This window comes from Pristiophorus japonicus, chromosome 6 (assembly GCF_044704955.1).
Source record: "Pristiophorus japonicus isolate sPriJap1 chromosome 6, sPriJap1.hap1, whole genome shotgun sequence".
NCBI classification, from domain to species: Eukaryota; Metazoa; Chordata; class Chondrichthyes; family Pristiophoridae; genus Pristiophorus; species Pristiophorus japonicus.
The window spans coordinates 117,835,816-117,855,357 of NC_091982.1; positions in this window are offsets into that span (position 1 = coordinate 117,835,816).

Consider the following 19,542-nt stretch of genomic DNA (forward strand, 5'->3'; position numbering starts at 1 on the left):
GGAGGGAGTGAATGTTTAAGATGGTGGATTGGGTGCCAATCAAGCGAGCTGCTTTGTCCTGGATGGTGTCGAGTTTCTTGAGTGTTGTTGGAGCTGCACTCATCCAGGCAAGTGGAGAGTATTCCATTACACTCCTGACTTGTGCCTTGTAGATGGTGGAAAGGTTTTGGGGAGTCAGGAAGTGAGACACTCGCGCAGAATACCCAGCCTCTGACCTGCTCTTGTTGCCACAGTATTTATGTGGCTGGTCCAGTTCAGTTTCTGGTCAATGGTGACCCCCCAGGATGTTGATGGTGGGGGATTTGGTGATGGTAATGCCGTTGAATGTCAAACAGTGGTGGTTGTTAGTCTCTCGCTTGTTGGAGATAGTCATTGCCTGGCACTTGTGTGGTGTGAATATTATTTGCTACTTATCAGCCCAAGCCTGAATGTTGTCCAGGTCGTGCTGCACGCAGGCATGGACTGCTCCATTATCTGAGGAGTTGCGAATGGCACTGAACACTGCAATCATTAGTGAACATCCCCACTTCTGACATTATGATGGAGGGTAGTCATTGATGAAGTAACTGAGGATGGTTGGGCCTAGGACACTGCCCTGAGGAACTCCTGCAGCGATGTCCTGGGGCTGTGATGATTGACCTCCAACCACTGCAACCATCATCCTTTGTGCTCGGTATGTCTCCAACCAGTGGAGAGTATTCCCCTGATTCCCATTGACTTCAGTTTTACTAGGGCTCCTTGATGCCACATTCAGTCAAATGCTGCCTTGATGTCAAGGACAGTTACTGTCACCTCACCTCTGGAATTCAGCTCTTTTGTCCATGTTTGGACCAAGGCTGTAATGAGGTCTGGAGCCGAGTGGTCCTGGCAGAACCAAACTGAGCATTGGTGAGCAGTTATTGGTGAGTAAGTGCCGTTTGATAGCACTGTCGACGATACCTTCCATCACTTTGTTGATGATTGAGAGTAGACTGATGGGGCGATAATTGCCAGATTGGATTTAACTTGCTTTTTGTGGACAGGCCATAGCTGGGCAGTTTTCCACACTGTTGTAGCTGTACTGGAACAGCTTGGCTAGAGGGGTGGCTAGCTCTGGAGCCCATGGGGCCTAAATTTCCCCTCCTGTTAAGACCTCTGGCCACCTGACTGGCCAATGTTCATGGCATTGCCCTCAGGGGTTTTTGTTGCAGTCTGAAGATCCGCCCCTCTCCCACCAGTTCCGCCCCGCTCCTGCAGATGTGTTGTTAATGGCGTCATCAGATCACGCATGGCAGCGGTGTCGCCCTGGAAGGAAAATTCAGGTCAAAATGTCTTCCGGCCGTCTGTCGGTGCCAACGACAGTTTTTTGGTTCATTACACAGTGCTAGCTCACAACTGGCAGCGGCCTTTAAAGGTGTGTTGGGTGATGCAGCATTCTTTTTGTCGAGATTTTTTCGGACTTTTCACAAGTTTGCCAGTTGCCTTGTTCAGAGCGGGATTGAGTGCTCGTGGGCCAGGGTCCTCAATCTGTACAACACAGAGGCCTCATTGTGGAGGTTGTAGTTGTGGAGGCAATGGGCTCAGTGCTGGAAGTGCAACGCCTCCTGCACATTGTGCGCGGCAGAGAGGCACGCAGGAGAAAGCAGCGCCGACTCCAACGGATGGAGAGGCAGCAGCCAAGGTACACAGCACACAGGACTGAGGGACATGCAGAAGGCCATGGAGATGGTGACAGAACTGAACCCAGAGAGGTGGCCCAGGAAGGACCTGCTGTCAGGAGGAGGCTCCGGTACGCTGACCCCCCCCCCCCCCCCACACCTGATAGTGGGCGAAATCGAGACACGGAAGGGTGCACAGAAGGCAGATGCTGGCCAGCAGCAGGATGCAGAGGGTGAGGACCAACAAGAGCAGGAGGGAGAAGGCACTGAGGCAGCTGTCAGAGGAAGACGCCAACATAGACGTGGGGGGAGAAGGCCCTATCGTCCAAGGGTCTACAGACAGCAGTTCTCATACATGGACCTGATGGATGACCAGTGTCTCCGGAGACTGCGATTCCACAAGGACATAGTGATGGAGCTCTGTAATCTCCTGCAGCCAGACCTTCAGCCTCAACAAAGTTGAGGACAGCTCTGACATTCGCATAAAGGTCACTACTGCCCTCAATTTCGATGCGACTGGATCTTTTCAAGCTGCTACAGCAGACGTATCAAACATTTCACACGTGACTGATGCTCTGTATAAGAAACGGAGCGACTACATCTCCTTCCCAATGAGCAGGGACAACCAGTTGGAGCGGAGACCGGATTCGTGAGGTGTGCAGGCTTCCCCATGGTTCAGGCCAGCATAGACTGCACCCACGTTGCATTGAGGGCACCAGAGAACTATCCCGAGATGTTCAGAAACCACAAGGGATTCCACTCCCTCAACGTCCAGATGGTGTGTGATCACCATCGCAAAATCATGGCAGTTGATGCCCGGTATCCTGGCAGCAGCCACGATGCTTTCATCCTGCGCCAGACCGGTGTGCCCGGCGTCTTTGCTGGCCCAAACCAAGATTGCGGCTGGCTCCTTGGAGAGAAGGGCTACTCACTCTGCACTAGGCTGTTGACTCCCCTTCACAACCCCAGGACTGCCGTGCATCAAGCCGACAATTACTCACATTCAGCCACCAGGTGCATCATTGAGCAGACCATCGGAATCCTTAAACAGAGGTTTCGATGCCTGGATCGCTCTGGTGCAGTGCTGCAGTAGTCACCTCAGCGGGTCCCCCTAATCATCATCGTCTGCTGCATGCTTCACAACCTGGCAATCATGAGGGCACAACCATTGGAGGACGAGGCAGCAGTACCACCTGAGGAGGACCAGGAGGAGGAGGACCAGGAGGAGGAGGAGGAGGAGGAGGAGGAGGACCAGAAGGAGGAGGCGCAGGAGGAGGAGGACCAGAGGAGGAGGACCAGGAGGAGGAGGCACAGGAGCATGACGCACAGGAGGAGGAGGACCAGGAGGTGGAGGACCAGGAGGAGGAGGAGGAGGATGGGGAGGATGGGGAGGAAGACCAGGATGCAGGTCGGTGGTCACCATCCAGACCCTGCAAGGGAAGTCCTGAACCGTCTCATTGCTGCTTGTTTCCAATGAGTTCATGCGTACTTTAGCCTTCCTCTGGACATCTTCGTGGACAAACAAATGAGCCCTTTCACACATCATTGCCCACAGTGAAATAAGAGATCTGCACAGATATGGGAACACAAAATAAAGATTTATTACACAAGAAAGAAAGGTGCAATAAAACAAACACACAATCATTTATCACCTTTGTGCATCTCCAGCCTATTCTGGAACTACGCCGCAGTGTCTCCTCTGTGGCTGCATCATGGCTCGGGGAAGGCTGCTGTGTTTCAGGTGTAGAAGCTGCAGATGTCCTTCTCGGACGCCCTCGACCAACTCTGGCCCTGGAAGGGCCGGCTGCAGACTGGGCCGCATGCTCCTCGGTACCTTCAGTCGGGATTGGCTGGGGCGATTCCTTGGTTGTTGGCAATGGCAGAGTGACAGGTCTGGGCTCAGGACTGCTGTGATCCTGAGAGAGCATGGTGGACCCAGCCGCGATGGCAGCACTCAGGTCTCGCGTGGCATCCAGCTGAGACTGCATGAGAGCAGACACAGTCTCGATGCCACCAGAGATGACAGCAGTAAGATGCTCCGTGGCCTGTTGCCCAGAATGCATGTGAGCATTCTGAGCTTCCAGGGTAGCGGCCATCCTCTCCAAAGCAGCATTGATACTTTCGTTCCCTTGTGCCTGTGCTGCAATGGCAGCTGCCACAGCGCCCAGGACACGTGTCATCACAGCTGGAGCTGCACGGTCTCTCTGGGAGTCCACCATCGTCTGCACACTGGCAACGATGGGCTCCATGGTGTGCTCAGAGCTGTCCACAATGCAGGAGACAGACTCCTCCACGCTCCTGACCACTTGTGACAGGCTCTCGGGCACCCCTGTCATTGCCCCCAACATCTGGGAATGAATGGCCTCCACCCTTGTTTCATAACCCCCAGTATCGATGGGCCCGTCTGAGTCCTCTGCAGCAGAACTCACCCTCCGGAGAGATGGCACCCGAAGTTCCCTTTGCCCTTGACCATGCTGCAACCCGCTAGGCCCCAGTACATCACCCAGTGCAGACCCCTCTGCTAAATCTAACTGACCTGACCGTGAACTCCCAGTATCTGAGCTGGTGCATACGAGTGTAGGAAGCAGTGACGTGGTGCTGCCAGCAGTGCCCCCCTCTTCATCGCCCTCATCGGACATGGTGCCAATAGATGGAGTAGCCTCTAGGGTGTCATCCTGGCTTTGGTTTCCAAGGCCTCAAGGTTGTCGTCCTGGCTTTGGCTCACACTCGGGATCTCATCTACAATCATAAATAGCACAAGGGCTTCCGTCTGGCTGAGGTAGGCCATTGCACCATGCAGCCTGCAACTTGAACACAATCATAAGCAAACCTGTGGTAGGTGCTGGCACTTTCAGGGAGAGACGGCATTAAAGGAAGGCCTTCACTTTCCGATGCAACCACTAGCAGGATCCATACGCCTGGTGGCAACAGGGAAGGCAACATGTCGGCCCACTAGCCTCTGAACCCTCTCTTCCAGGTGAGTGAGCTGCTGGATCACTGGCTCACCACCAGTCCTCTGTTGCTCCACACGGTTGTGAGAAACCTTCACCTGCAAAGCAAAGGTGTCTTGCTGAGTAGCAGTTTCATGAGGCCTCAGCAATGAGTGCAAGTGTGGGTCCATTGCATGCAGCTGTAACGTGACATGAAAGGGAGCCTCCATTGCAAGTACACACAAATATATATATGGAGTTGTGGTTTGTTTTAGCTCCACCCACTTTTTCAAACAGAATGAAAGTTTTTTTTAACCCTTCGTAGTGTTGTCCTGTATGAGGGAAGTTTAAGAGTGTGAACCTTATTGAATTACGTATATTCGGATGATAAGTTACGGGGCCAGGAAATTCCTACAAAGGATAGGTTTGTTGAGTAAAAAAAAGAAAAAAATACATGGTTAAAAAAGGATTTGACATGCTCACTTACTTGTCGAAAGAAAACATTCAGAGAAGGCACAGCAAAACAACTGAGATGGATTCAAAAGGATTCAAAAAAAATATTATATTAACTAACACGACCTTGAGGCTGGAACAATTGAGATAACGAAAAGCATTCCACAGCCTACGTGCCAGACTTCTCTCTAGTTATGGAAAAGACAAAAAAAAAGTAACGTACTAAATAGGTGCTGAAAGAAAAAAAAAATGTTCTGAGATTTTAAATTATGAGAAAAATTCCACTGCAATCTAAAAAAAAATCACTCCTGTCCAGTTGGCAGAAAAACTCCATTAAATTAGGGCTTTCATTGACAGAAGGAGGACATATTAAAAACCGTAGACGTCTTAAAGAAAGAGTGCACACACGAGAAACGTACTCAGAGTTTCACTGGGACCTCTGAGAAATGTATCGATAGACTACTAGTTAAAATGGTTGGCTTTGCATTGACCGAGGCTGATGATGAAATTGAATTTCAATAAACAAATGTGTGGTCTTGTTTTAAATCAATTCAAAAATATCTGTGGCAAGTACTTGAATAAGAAGTTAAAAAATGCTGCCTTTCCTGATGAAAAGATTTTTTTTTTCAGATGGTTACGTGAAGTCACGTAATGACATCAGGTCTTCTTACAAACCTGTAAAGGAGTTAACCCTTTCCATTGACAGCCGTTTCATACTGAACATTATCAATTTGGATTTCTTAATAGAAAAAAGACTCACCTAACAGAGGAATGGTGCGATAGTCAGAATAAAAATAAAAACAGAACTAGCTTATGTAATAATACTTGCCTGATACAATAAAGAAATAGATACTCAAACAAAACAAATTGAAGAGTTAAAAGGCTAAGATAAATAAGCTGAAAGGGATCCACAAACCCAACTTAACCCTGACCTCCGATTTCATGGAGTGACCTCGACATGCATGGATATAATGCAGAATCAAGGGACCTGTGGGCCCTGGTAAAGCAAACCCTGAGCCCAACTGAGCATGCCCGATTTCTAACTCACCTAGGACGTGCTACTCATGATGCATTGGTGGTTGCTCACCCTAACGATGGCCAGGATCGCCTAAACGCTATCTTTAATGCTCTCACCACGACCCTTCAGAAGCCCATCAGTATGGAGCCGCCTCGGGTGGAAGGACCAAAACCTGACCCAAGGGGATACCAGATGGAACCGCAGTATTGCGTGCAGGGTTGGGTGGATAAACGGGAATACGGTTATATCAAACACCCAAATGGCCCGGGCCCTGCTAATTACGGACCGCCTACTGTCCCCAGCCTGGTATGGGAAGAGGTCGGGGCTGGGAAAGACGAGATGGATGCTTTATTTGTGGGCAAGAAGGACATTGGAATAGAAATTGTCCCTCCCGTCAGCACGAAAAAGGAAGAGGAGGAAGAGGAGGGGGGCAAGGGGGGAGAGGACGGGGATCTTACACTAACTTCTCCCAGAACAACCCCTTTGGCCAACCGTCCCCCGATTCGTATTGACTACGCAGCTTGATTGTGCAGGGACCCTCCCCGGATGACGAACCGATGATATTGTTAAAAATTCGGAATGAGTGGCAACCCTTCTTGATAGATACGGGAGCCTTCATGTCTTCTGTACAATCAAAGCTTAAACTCCCCACCGTCACTGAAACACAGGGACTGTCAGGATTCCTGCGACAAGTCTCTACATTCCCGGTGTCAGAACCGGTTAAAATGAGTTACCAGGAAGATTCGGTGGAACATCGATTTGTTATCACAACCAATCTGGACTGTAACTTGATGGCTAGAGACCTCCTCTGCAAATTCCAGTTGCATTTGGAGTGTGGAGATGATGGGATTATTGTAAAACAGGGAACCCTTAAGCGGCAGTATTATACCACTAGAACCCCTCAGTGGTGGTCTCTGGACCTGCCGCAGGCACCCTATCACGTGACCCTAGCATACGATCTCAGTGGAAAGAATCAGGACTTGCAGAACTTTTATCAGGATCACGAAGGGGAAGTGAAGGAAATTCTATTAAGGGCTAGAGTGACTGGACCGGAAGGGAAGGCAGATTTTGTGGAAATGGACAGCCCCCAACGGTGGCACCACATATTACTCGTGAAGTATTACCTCCCCACCACGCTAAAGATTTGGAAGTTATGGTGTGCCAGGCTATAGACGAGGCTGACCCTACCAGCCGGGATGTGCAAATTGTAAAACATGGCCGAACAGTCCAATTCCACGGAGACCCCGAGAAGGTCTTAACGACTCTGCAACATCATACTGGCTCTGGCATACCTGACTATGTGGATCCTCATGTGTGGGCAGAGGACCCCTCCCAAGTGGGTTATACTCCCATTGATCCAATTGAGATCCCAGTGCAGGGCAATGTGAACGGGCCCTCTATCCAACAGAACCCACTGAAATCACAGGCAATCCTAAACTGACCTTTCGGCACTGTACTGCAATTAATCCGGCCTGTTTTCTTACTGAGCCACCCCAAGATGAGGAAGAACCCAGTCATGATTGTTTATCTTTAATTTAAGAGGCCACATCAGTCAGGGAAGATTTAGTTGATGTAGCAACTGAAGATCCAGACTGTATTATGTATGTTGACGGAAGTTCTTCTATTAATCCAGAAGGTACACGAATCTCAGGATACGCCATAGTAAAACAGGAGAATCAGGTCTTGGAATCTGCCGCTTTTGAAACCGCCTATTCTGCCTAACAAGCTGAACTATTCGCCCTCACCTGAGCCTGTATCTTGGCCAAAGACCTCAAAGTCAATATCTATACCGACTCTAGGTATGCCTTTGGGGTGGCCAATGATTTCGGACAATTATGGAAAAATAAGCAACTAGTATCTGATTTGTTGCAAGCCCTCATGCTCCCCAAGCACATTGCCGTTGTTAAATGTACCGCCCACACCACCGGAAAATCCCCGGTTGATATAGGGAACCACTGTGCTGACAAAAAGGCTAAACAGGCCTCTCGTGACCAACAGATGGTAGTGCCCAAAATGATGAGTCAGACTAAAAATCCTGCGAAGGATAAGTTAGCCTCGGAAAAACCAATGCCAACCATCCAAGATGTTATTAAAGCACAGGAGGACGCTCCTGAAAAAGATAAGCTGTTTGGAAATATTATGGATGTACTTATGACAATGTTTCTAAACTCTGGACCACTCCCGCGGGACAGACTTGCATGTCTGACGAGTTGGCTCTGTGGGTTATTGAATGTATGCATTTTGCTACTCATTGTGGAGCAAGGACCACGAGTGACACACTTTTGGCTACTTGGTGGCACCCTAGACTCCAGGCGCTCGCCCAGAACATCAGTAGTCGTTGCCTGGTTTGCCAGCAACATAATCCAGGGAAGGGAGTCCCCTGTGATTGGGGTAAAACGCCCCTACCCGAAGGTCCCTTTGAGACATTTCAGTTGGACTACATTGAGTTGCAAAAAAGTTCAGTGTTACAAATATGTGTTAGTAATAGTAGATGTGTTTAGCAGATGGATTGAAGCCTACCCTACCCTGGACAATAAGGCTTAAACTGTTGTTAAGGTGTTAATGAGGGAAATTGTTCCTAGATATGGTATCTCAGCTCGACTGATGACCACCTATGTTCTTTCTCTAACTCAGGCTCTGCGACTAGCTCACAACCAGGTTCGAGAGGTTCACCTTGACCTCCCAGTTTTACCTGAATTGTCCCTCGTGGTACCTGGGAAGTATGTCCTGATTAAGAGGTGGATTCGGAAGGGATTGGAGCCACGATGGGAGGGGCCTTTTCCGGTGTTACTACTACCCCCACTGCAGCCAAGGTTGAGGAGAAAAGTGCCTGGGTTCACCAGCACCACTGCAAGCTCACCACCCTCTCACGAACCTATTTTACTGGTTATTCGAACTCCTATTTCTGTTTCAGACTTCCTCTTCTCCATAGCTGTACAAGGCCGTTGGCATCCTAATTGGAACGTGGACTAGTTTGAACTTTTACCCGTAGTGATAGACAGCCAGCTACACCGACGGTGGCCTGAGAAGAGAGACGGGAAAACTGAACTCTTTTAATCAGCAAAATAATTGGACTATTTATCTGAATCCTGAGCCATAAGATGAAACTGTGTCTGTATGCCACAGTCTGTATAATAGTGTTGATATATGACAGTTTCGGCGCATGGGAGGGGAGACAGAGACTAGAGCTCCATGTAAACACCTTTTTGTATATGTCTTATGTTTATGCGCAAAATGGGAACTTTTCTGGATGTTGGGTGTGTTCACATTCCCTATGCATTCCTTATACATTCCAAAGGGGGAATTCCTTTGTGCCCCGTTCCACTAACCCTAACTGAGACTGTCAGATGGATTCAGAGCCAAACTATCAAGAGAGGAGGGGGGTCAATACAAATACGAGAGAGGAAAGGCGGGTCAAAAGAGGGATCACGGAGATCAGGAGGAGTATCATACCGTTACCACATGAATGACCACGGGGGAGTCACCAAGTGGGAGAGTGCTGGAGACCCCATTAGTCAGACGTTCCAGGGATGGTAACAACCAACCTACGACCGTGGAAAGGAACCCCCATTCTCAGCCCTGACCAATACCTCGGGGATTGGGAGGCCAACCGGGGACATATGTCTAACCCGAAATGACACCAGTAACAAGGGACATATCATAGGGTACAGCAAATGCCCAAACAATCTCAACATCACCACAGGTGCACGAGTCACCATCCTCTCTCACCTTCCAAATAAAACAGGTGGAGGTTTGTGGGCCCAGTCCTGGGACCCGGAAGCAATATATCAGAAAGCAGCTTTTAACGGCACGTATTTCGTGTGCGGTCATAAGGCATATCCTTGGTTGCCTAGGCGATGGACAGGGTCCTGTTATCTGGGATATGTGGTGCCATTTGTGTGGCAAGTACGTACCCTGGCGGAAGCACATGCCTCCAGCCGATACAAGCGAGCCATCACCCCCGCCGACAAGTTCTTTGGGGTCATGATGTTCCCAATCAGGATAGGACGTCTCATGGATGAAGTACAGAACCTAGAGACGATATTGGAACAGATAGCTAACAATACTGCTGAAGCTCTGGAAGGCATCACAGCTGAAATGATAGCAATAAGGACCGTAGCATTACAAAACCGAATGGCCCTCGATTACCTGTTAGCTGAGAAAGGGGGAACGTGTGCCCTGATAGGGTCTGAATGTTGCACTTACATTCCTGATAGTTCAGAAAACATAACCAATCTCGCTGATCACATAAGAAGGGAGGTGAAGAAGTTATCCACACCAGCAGAAGGATCTAGCTGGTTTGATTGGCTATCAGATGGATCTTGGAGATCCTATCTAATTGTTGGTTGCCTTAACCTTTGTTGTAAAGTAATGATGGCAAGGTTAGCAAACCCTCTTGTGGTCAAGGGCTCCCGAGTTATGATCCAACGAACTAAAGAACTACTCGACACTAACAACAATATGATTCAGGAAATAGAGTGTGAACGGATGAATGCGATACTCCTAGAATGATCCTAAGTGTTATCATGGAATGATAAAAGGGGGGAATGTGAATGTTTAAAAATGTATAGAGACATTGAAGTTGAGAACGTGGGAATTGTATAGGGACAGTATAAGCTAACAAAGAATTCATGGAGGAATAGCAATGACATCTCAGACTTGAGACTGCAAAATGTTACAACACTAACACATATTGAAACAAAACCCACAGCTTGCAGAAAAACCTCAAGGTCTTATTAAATCATGTTATTAACCTGAAACATTAACAGAAGGTCTTTGTTTAAAATCAGACCATACTTAGGTCGGCTTATGAGTGGACAAAGGGAAAGAGGGATCAAAAGGGATAGGCTGGACTAGGATGTCACTCTAACCCTATCTTGTTATCTTTTGCCGAAAATGTATAACCGTCGTGCCTTTACAATGTAACGTCACTTTGTCCGTAGGAAGTGGGTGCGTTCTATCAGAGTTGCATTCCTTCTGTCTGATAAGATCCCCGATCGGGATTTGCTTTTTAAATAAAAGCTTGCTTTGTTTAAAGCACAAACGGTATTCGTTTCAGTAATTTTGCTGAACCAGATTGAGGTAAAAGAATCCAGAAATCAACAGTGGGGGCCTCAGGAGGAGGCTGAAATGGATCATCCACTTGGTGCTTCTGGCTGAAGATGGTTGTAAACACTTCAGCCTTGTCTTTTGCACTCGTGGGCTGGGCTCCGCCATCATTGAGGACGGGGATATTCATGGAGCCTCCTCCTCCTGTTAGTTGTTTAATGGTCCAGCATCATTCACGACTGAATGTGGCAGGACCACAGAGCTTCAATCTGATCCATTGATTGTGGGATCTCTAAGCTCTGTCTGTAGCATGCTGCTTCTGCTGTTTAGCATACATGTATTTTTGTGTTGCAGCTTCCCCAGGTTGGTACCTTATTTTTAGGTACACCTGGTGCTGATCCTGGCATGCTCTTCTGCACTTCTCATTGAACCAGGGTTGGTCCCCTAGCTTGATGGTAATGGTAGAGTGAGGGATGTGCCAGGCCCTGAGGTTACAGATTGTGGTAGAATACAATTCTGCTGCTGATAGCCCACAGCACCTCATGAATGCCCAGTTTTGAGCTGCTAGATCTGTTCTGAATCTGTCCCATTTAGCACGGTGGTAGTGTCACACAACACGATGGAGGGTTTCCTCAGTGTGAAGACGGGACTTCGTCTCCACAAGGACTGTGCGGTGGTCACTGCTACCAATGCTGTCATGGACAGATGCATCTGTGACAGGTAGATCGGCAAGGACGAGGTCAAGTAGGTTTTTCCCTCGTGTTGGATCTCTCACCATCTGCCTCAGGCAGAGTATGGCAGCTATGTCCTTCAGGACTCGGCCAGCTCGGTCAGTAGTGGTGCTAATGATCCACTCTTGGTGATGGACATTGAGGTCCCCCACCCAGAGTACATTCTGTTCCTTTGCTACTCTCAGTGTTTCTTCCAAGCGGTATTCAATATGGAGGAGGACTGATTCACCAGCTGAGGAAGGGCGGTAGGTGGTAATCAGCAGGAGGTTTCCTTGCCCATGCTTGACCTGATGCCATGAGACTTCATGTGGTCCGGACCCAATGACTCCCAGGACCACACCCACTGACTGTATACCACTGTCGCCACCTCGGGTGGATCAGTCTTGCCGGTGGGACAGGGCATACCCAGGGATGGTGATGGAGGAGTCTGGGACATTGGCTGAAAGGTATGATTCTGTGAGTATGACTATGTCAGGCTTGACTAGTCTGTGGGACAGCTCTCCCAATTTTGGCACAAGTCCCCAGCTGTTGGTGAGAAGGACTTTGCAGGATCGACTGGGCTGGGTGTGCGATTGTCGTTGCCGTAGTCAGTGGCGAGGTCGATGCCGGGTCGTCCGTCTGGTTTTATTCTTATTATTGTTTCTCGTAGTGGTTGTGTACAACTGAGTGACTTTCTAGGCCATTTCAGAGGGCAGATAAGAGTTAACCACGTTGCTGTGGGTCAGGAGTCATATATAGGCCAGACCGGGTAAGGGCGGCAAACTTGCTTCTCTAAAAGACGTTAGTGAACCAGATGGGTTTTTAACAACAACCCAGTTGTTCCATGGTCATCGTTACAGACACCAGCTTTATATCCCAGATTTATTTAATGAACTGCGTTGGTGGGACTCATGTCTCTGGATCATTAGGCTCTGGATTACGAGTCGAGTGGCATTACCACTATACTACCGTGCCCTTGTCAACTTTCAGTGATTCATCTACAAGGACACCCAGGTCCCTCTGAACACCAACATTTACCAATCTCTCACCATTTAAAGAATACTTTGCTTTTCTTTTTTTCCTAGCAAAGTGGATAACGTCACATTTCTTCACATTAAATTCTATTTGTCATTTTCTTGCCCACCCAATTAGCCTGTCTACATCCCCTTGAAGTTTCTTCGCATCCATCCTCACCTTGCTTTGTAGCCTCAGCAAACTTGGCTCTAATATATTTGGTCCCCTCAACCAAATTATTGATATAGATTGTGAATATCTGAGGCCCAAACACTGATCCTTGCGGCACCCCACTAGTTACAGCCTGCCAACCCGAAAATGACCCATTTACTCCTACTCTCTGTTTTCTGTCCGTTAACCAATCCTCAATCCATGCTAGTATATTACCCCCAATCCCTTGAGATTGTGCAAGGCAGTAGGAGATGGTAATGGGACAAGTTAAGAAACAAAAGACACGTCTAGATAGGGTGTAAATGGAAACGGCAGAATCATCAGCAGCTGCCGTGGGAGAGAAAAAAACAGAAGAAAAAATGGAAGAGAAAAAAAAATTGGGACAGAGGATATCGTTTGAAATTGTTGAGCTCGATGTTGAGTCTAGAAGGCCGCAAAGTGCCGAGGAACAGTGTTAGAGGACGAGGACGGAGAGATCGGAGTGGGAGTGGAGCGGAGAATTAAAGTGACAGGCGACCGGAAGCTCGGGGTCACACTCACAGACTGAATGGAGGTGTACTGCAAAGCAGTCACTCAATCTGGGTTTGGTCTCCCCAATGTAGAGAAGACCACATCGTGAGCAGTGAATACAGTATACTAAATTGCAAGAAGTACAAGGAAATCGCGAATATGTTAATCCAGCTGCCTACACCAGCAGATTCCTGGCACATTCCAGTTCATTCATTAAGTATATTACTCATGGCTTGATGTGAAAATATCCACAAAAATAAAGATAAAAATTCATCCGGACACTCCAGTGCAGTACTGAAGGAGCTTTCATTAAGTATGAAGTAATGTTCAGAACGAGAGACGTGAATAGTAGCATAATGTACCCTTAACTGTCTTCAACACAGACTTGGCAAACTTAAAGCGAATTACAAAACAAATCTTAATTTGTATTCCAGCCAGGAATGTCATGGTGTAATCATCTGGGAGGCAACAGCAATATTGTGCTGAGTTGCACTTGAACAATTACTCACCCTTACAGCTCAGTTGTATTAATACCTACGCGAATCCCCGCTCATGTTACAGGGGGACTTGAATGGAAAATAAAATAACCTTCTTGTTTCAGAGAGCTGAAAATTATCAGGCCCAATAAGAGAGGCCCTTTGTCAGAGATTAGCTTCCGTAGAAAAGTGCGGCCTCCAATTTGTGTTGATCAAGATCCCACACACAAGAATGAGATAAACGGTCAATTAATCTGTTTTTTTCTGATGTTGGTTGAAAGATAAATATTGACCGCTCACTGGGAGAACTCCCATGCTCCTCTTTGAATAGTCCCATGGGATCTTTTACATCCACCTCAGAGGGCAGACAGGGCCTCGGTTTAATGTCTCATCTGAAAGATGGCCCCTCTGACAGTGCAGCACTCCCTCAGCACTGCACTGCAACAGCACCAATAACTTGTATTTAGTAGCACAGTAAAATGCCCCAAGGCATTTGAAACAAAATTTGACACCGAGCCACTGATGGAGATGTTAAGAAAGATGACCAGCAGCCTGATCAAGGAAGTCGGTTTCAAGGAGTGTAATGAAAGAGACAGGGGTAGAGAAGCAGAGAGGTTTAGAGAGGGAATTCCAGAGCTCAGGGCCCAGGCAGCTGAAGGCACAGTCACCAATGGTGGAGTGATGTAAATCAGAGATGCACAAGAGACCAGAATTGGGCGAGCGCAGAGAACTCAGTGCCAACCTCGAGTCTCAAGTCTTTGGAGTGGGGCCTGAACCTACAACCTTGTAACTCAGAGGCAAGAGTGAGCCAAGGCTGACTCAGTCTCATTTCCCCCCAGTCCATGCAGCCACTCCCCACCCCTGCTCTGCTTTAAGCTGGAACTCTCCTCTCTCTCTCCCCCAGTCTACCCTGGCACTATTTGCCTGTGCAAATTACCCTGGATCTCAGCATTTCTCACCCTTCCAGTTGAACACTCTGCTCCTTCAGCACCACTGCAGGGTTTCCCCCTCCCCATTCCCCTCAGCACCATTCCATGTCCTCAGGAGTTCCCAGAGCACTTAGCAGCCAATTACTTTTGAAGTATGTTCAATGTTTTGTTCGCAAAACTGGCACCAAAACACAGCAACACAGCAAGCTCCCACATACAGCTAATTCCACATTCATGCCACTCACTGGGTGAAGAAGTTTCTTCTGAATTCCCTATTTGATTTCTTCGTGACTATCTTATATTGATGGCCTGTACTTTTTCTCTTCCCCACAAGTGGAAATAATCTCTCTGTGTCTACTGTATCAGAACATTTCATGGTGTTGAAGACCTCTATTAGGTCACCCCTCGGCTTTCTCTTTTCAAGGGGAACACGACCCAGCCTGTTCCTCCTCTCCTGATAGGTATAACATCACATTCCTGGTGCCGTGGGACCTATTACATCCTTTACTTTATCCTGAGAGGGCAGATGGGACCTCGGTTTAACATCTCATCTGAAAGAAAGCACACTCCGACAGTGCAGCACTCCATCAGTACTGCACTGGGAGGGTCAACTTGCATTATGAACCCACAACCTTCTGACTCAGAGGCAAGAGTGCGACCACAGCTGATATTAGGCCAGCTCCTTATAACCTGAGATCAACACTTACTCTTCACTGGGCGGCAGGGAGCATTGGGGCTACAGAGGCCAGTTAGAGAGTGCAGTCACCTCCATCGTTTTCTTGAGCTCCACACCCCATCTGTGCCAAAGTGGAGCGATGCTGAATGGAGTTACTGGTCACAAGCTCCAAATTGCCAAAATTGTCCCCCTCTTTAAGGTCCATTATTGCTTCTAAGAGACGGTACTGGGGTGGTCAGGCCTTTCTGACCGGGGATAGGGGGATGAGCCGACCCCTCAGGGACTGACAGAAACCCCTTTCCGCCCCGCGAGGGGAGTTGCCCCGTGGGAGCAGAGCCGGCACTGCTCGGTGCCCCCCGCAGCATTTCCCAGCTGGAAGCTGCGATTGGCTGGGTGCCGCATCCGCCCTTAAAAGGGAGGGCTGACCGCTGCGGCCGCCATTTTATTTTAATTGTTGGCCAACTCTGAAGTCGCCCGACAGTGACAGCCACAGGTTCAGTCTGGCCAGCAACAGGCAGCCCGGCACCTCCTCTTGGCTGGCCGAAGCCCTCCCTGATGGCCCAGTGGGCTGCAGAACTTGCAGCGGCCCTCCCCTTTAAGTGAAGCAGAGGGACATTGTGACGTGTCAGCGTGACCTCATAAGCTCTAAAAGCACTTCCGCCCCCAAACACCGCCGCAACGATTTAAACCGGAAAAACTGGGCGCTTTCCCTCTAATTTCCACCCCATGGATTCGGACGGAAAATAATCAGTTCATTCGAATTACCCGCCCCGTTTGGGGCAGAGGCCAATTTCGCCGCTGTAGCAAGTCTTGTGGCTTGAAAGCAGTGGAGCTGGACATGGTAAGGGACATATTCATGAATCTTGTCAGACATGTTCATTCAGCTGCAGCAGCACAAAAGCAAAATACTGCGGATGCTGGAAATCTGAAATAAAAACAGAAATTGCAGGAAATACTTAGCAGGTCAGGAAGCACTTGTGGAGAGAGAAACAGAGTTAACGTTTCAGGTCGTTGACCCTTCGTCAGAACTGGGGAAAGGTTTTTTAGTGTAACAGGTTTTTAAGCAAGTGCAGGGGCAGGGAAAGGGGCGAGGGGAGGAAAGAACAAAAGGGAAGGTCTGTGATAGGATGGAAGGCAGGAGAGATTGAGAGACACAAGGGATGATGGTGCAAGGCAAAAGGAGATAGTAATGGGACAAGTTAAGAAACAAAAGATGAGTCTAGATAGAGTGTAAATACCCAAATTGAAAGATGAGTTGCTGTTCCTCGCGCTTGCGTTGAGCTTCATTGGAACAGTGTTAGAGGCCGAGGACCGAGAGATCAGAGTGGGAGTGGAGCGGAGAATTAAAGTGACAGGTGACTGGAAGCTCGGGGTCACACTTATAGACTGAAGGTGTTCTGTAAAGCGGTCACCAATCTGCGTTTGGTCTCCCCAATGTAGAGCAGGCCACATCGTGAGCAGTGAATACAGTATACTAAATTGAAAGAAGTACAAGTAAATCGCTGTTTCACCTGGAAGGAGTGTTTGGGGCCCTGGACAGTGGAAAGGAGGGGGTAAAAGGGCAGGTGTTGAATCTTGTGTGCTTGCACAGGAAGGTGCCGTGGAAAGGGGAGTGGGTGCTGCGGGTGAATGAGGAGTGCACCAGGAGTGGTCCTTTCGGAGTGCTGGGAGGGGAGGGGAAGATGTGTTTGGTGCTGGAGCTAGCGGAAATGGCAGAAAATGATCCGTTGAACGTGGAGGCTGGTGGGGTGAAAGGTGAGGACAAGGGGAACCCGATCGTGGTTCTGGGAGGGATGGGGGCGAAGGGGTGAGAGCAGAAGTGCGGGAAATAGAACGGACATAGACGAGGGCCATGTTAACCACGGCGGAGGGGAATACTCGGTTGAAGAAAAAGACATATCGGAAACTCTAGTTGTCGGAACAGATGCGATGGAGGCAGAGAAACTGGGAGAATGGAATGGAGTCCTTACAGGATGCGGGGTGGGAGGAAGTGTAGTCTAGGTAGCTGTGGGAGTTAGTGGGCTTATAATGAATGTTTATCAATAGCCATCCCCTGAAATGGAGAAGAGAATTCGAGGAAAGAAATGGAGAGTCAGAGATGGACCATGTGAAGGTGAGGGAAGGGTGGAAATTGGAAGCAAAATGAATGAAATTTCTAGTTCAGGGCGAGAGCAGGAAACAGCCCCGATACAGTCATCAATGTACCAGAAAAAAAGGTGAGGGAGGGGAACCGAGTCGGACTGGAACAAAGAATAGTCCAGATATCCAACGAAAAGGCAGGCATAGCTCGGACCCATGCAGGTCCCCACAGAAAAACCTTTAATTTGGAGGAAGTGAGTAGTTAAAGGAGAAGTTGTTCAATGTGAGAACAAGTTCAGCCAGGCGGAGGAGAGTGTGGTGGATGGGGACTGGTTGGGCCTCTGCTCGAGGAAGAAGCGGAGTGCCCTCAGGCCATCCTGGTGAGGGATGGAAGTGTAGAGGGATTGGATGTCCATGGTGAAAAGGAGACGGTTGGGGCCAGGAAACTGGAAACTGTTAAAGTGACGGAGGGCGTCGGAGGAGTCACGGATGTCAGTGGGAGGAGAGTGGAACAGGGAAGAAATCAGTTCCGTGGGGCAAGAACAGGCTGAAACGATGGGTCTTCTGGGGCAGTCCTGTTTGTGGATCGTGGGAAGGAGGTAGAAGCGGGCTGTGAAGGGTTGGGGAACTATGCGGTTGGTGGCTTTGGAGGGAAGATCTCCAGAGGAGGTGAGGTCAGTGACGGTCTGGGAAATGATGGTTTGATGTTCAGTGGTGGGGCCATGGTCCAGGGGAAGGTAGGAGGAGGTGTCAGAGAGTTGGCGATCAGCCTCTGCAAGGTAGAGGTCAGTTCACCAAACAACAACAGTGCCACCCTTGTCAGCAGGTTTGATGACAAGGTTGGGGTTGGATCTGAGCGAGCGGAGTGCTGCAAGTTCCGAGGGAGGTAGGTTGGAGTGAGTGAGGGGAGCAGAGAAATTGAGACGGCTGATGTCCTGTCAGCAGTTTGCAATGAAGAGGTCTAGAGAGAGGAAGAGGCCAGAGGGAGGTCTCCAGGTACAGCGAGAATTCTGAAAGTGTGAGAAAGGGTCAGCTGTGCCGGGGGTAAGACTCCTGGCCGAAGAATTGGGCACGGAGGCGAAGGTGGCGGAAAAAGAGCTCAGCATCGTGCCGAGCTGAAAATTCATTGAGGTGGGGGTGTAAGGAGATGGAGCTCAGGCCTTTGCTGAGGACTGATCATTCAGGGTCAGAGAGGGGAAGGTCAGAGGGGAAAGTGAAAACAAGGCAGGGGGTGGGATTGGAAGAAGGGATGGAATCAGAGAGAAGTGCGGGGGAAGAAGGTTCTGGAGGGGCGTTGGTGTTCAAGAGTTGTTGAAGTTTACGATCCATGACAGCTGAAATAATGAATAAATTTGTGGTTAAAGCGTCGGATGAGGGAAGGATGAAATGGAACTGTGGACCAGGACAGCTCTGAGATAGAGTGAGTCGGTGCTGCTGAAGAGAGAGGGTGAGAGTGTGCATGTGGTGGTTCATAGCGTTGAGTGTGGATCCCAGGATGTGGCGAGAGCAGTGGTTGGAGGAACGCTGAATATCTCGGAGATATCTGTAATCCTGGGTAGATACAATACATGAAGGGTGCAATTTCAGTTAGAATCCACGTGGATTAACTCAGATTCCGAGACAGTTGCTGAGGAAAGAGGTGTGGCTGTGAAAGCGAGTTTTGGCAGATACTGGGTCAAACACAAGAAGAGAAACAGAAAGCAAAGAAGATGAACCAGGTAAAAGAGAAAAATGGAAATCTCGTCTGAGTGAAGAGCAGAACTTCTTCAAGGTGGGTGTTCAAGAAGACAAGAGTCAGTGAATTAAACACTAATACAGAAGCTTATTCCTACTCTCTGTTTTCTGTCCATTAACCAATCCTCAATCCATGCTGGTATATTTCTCCCAATC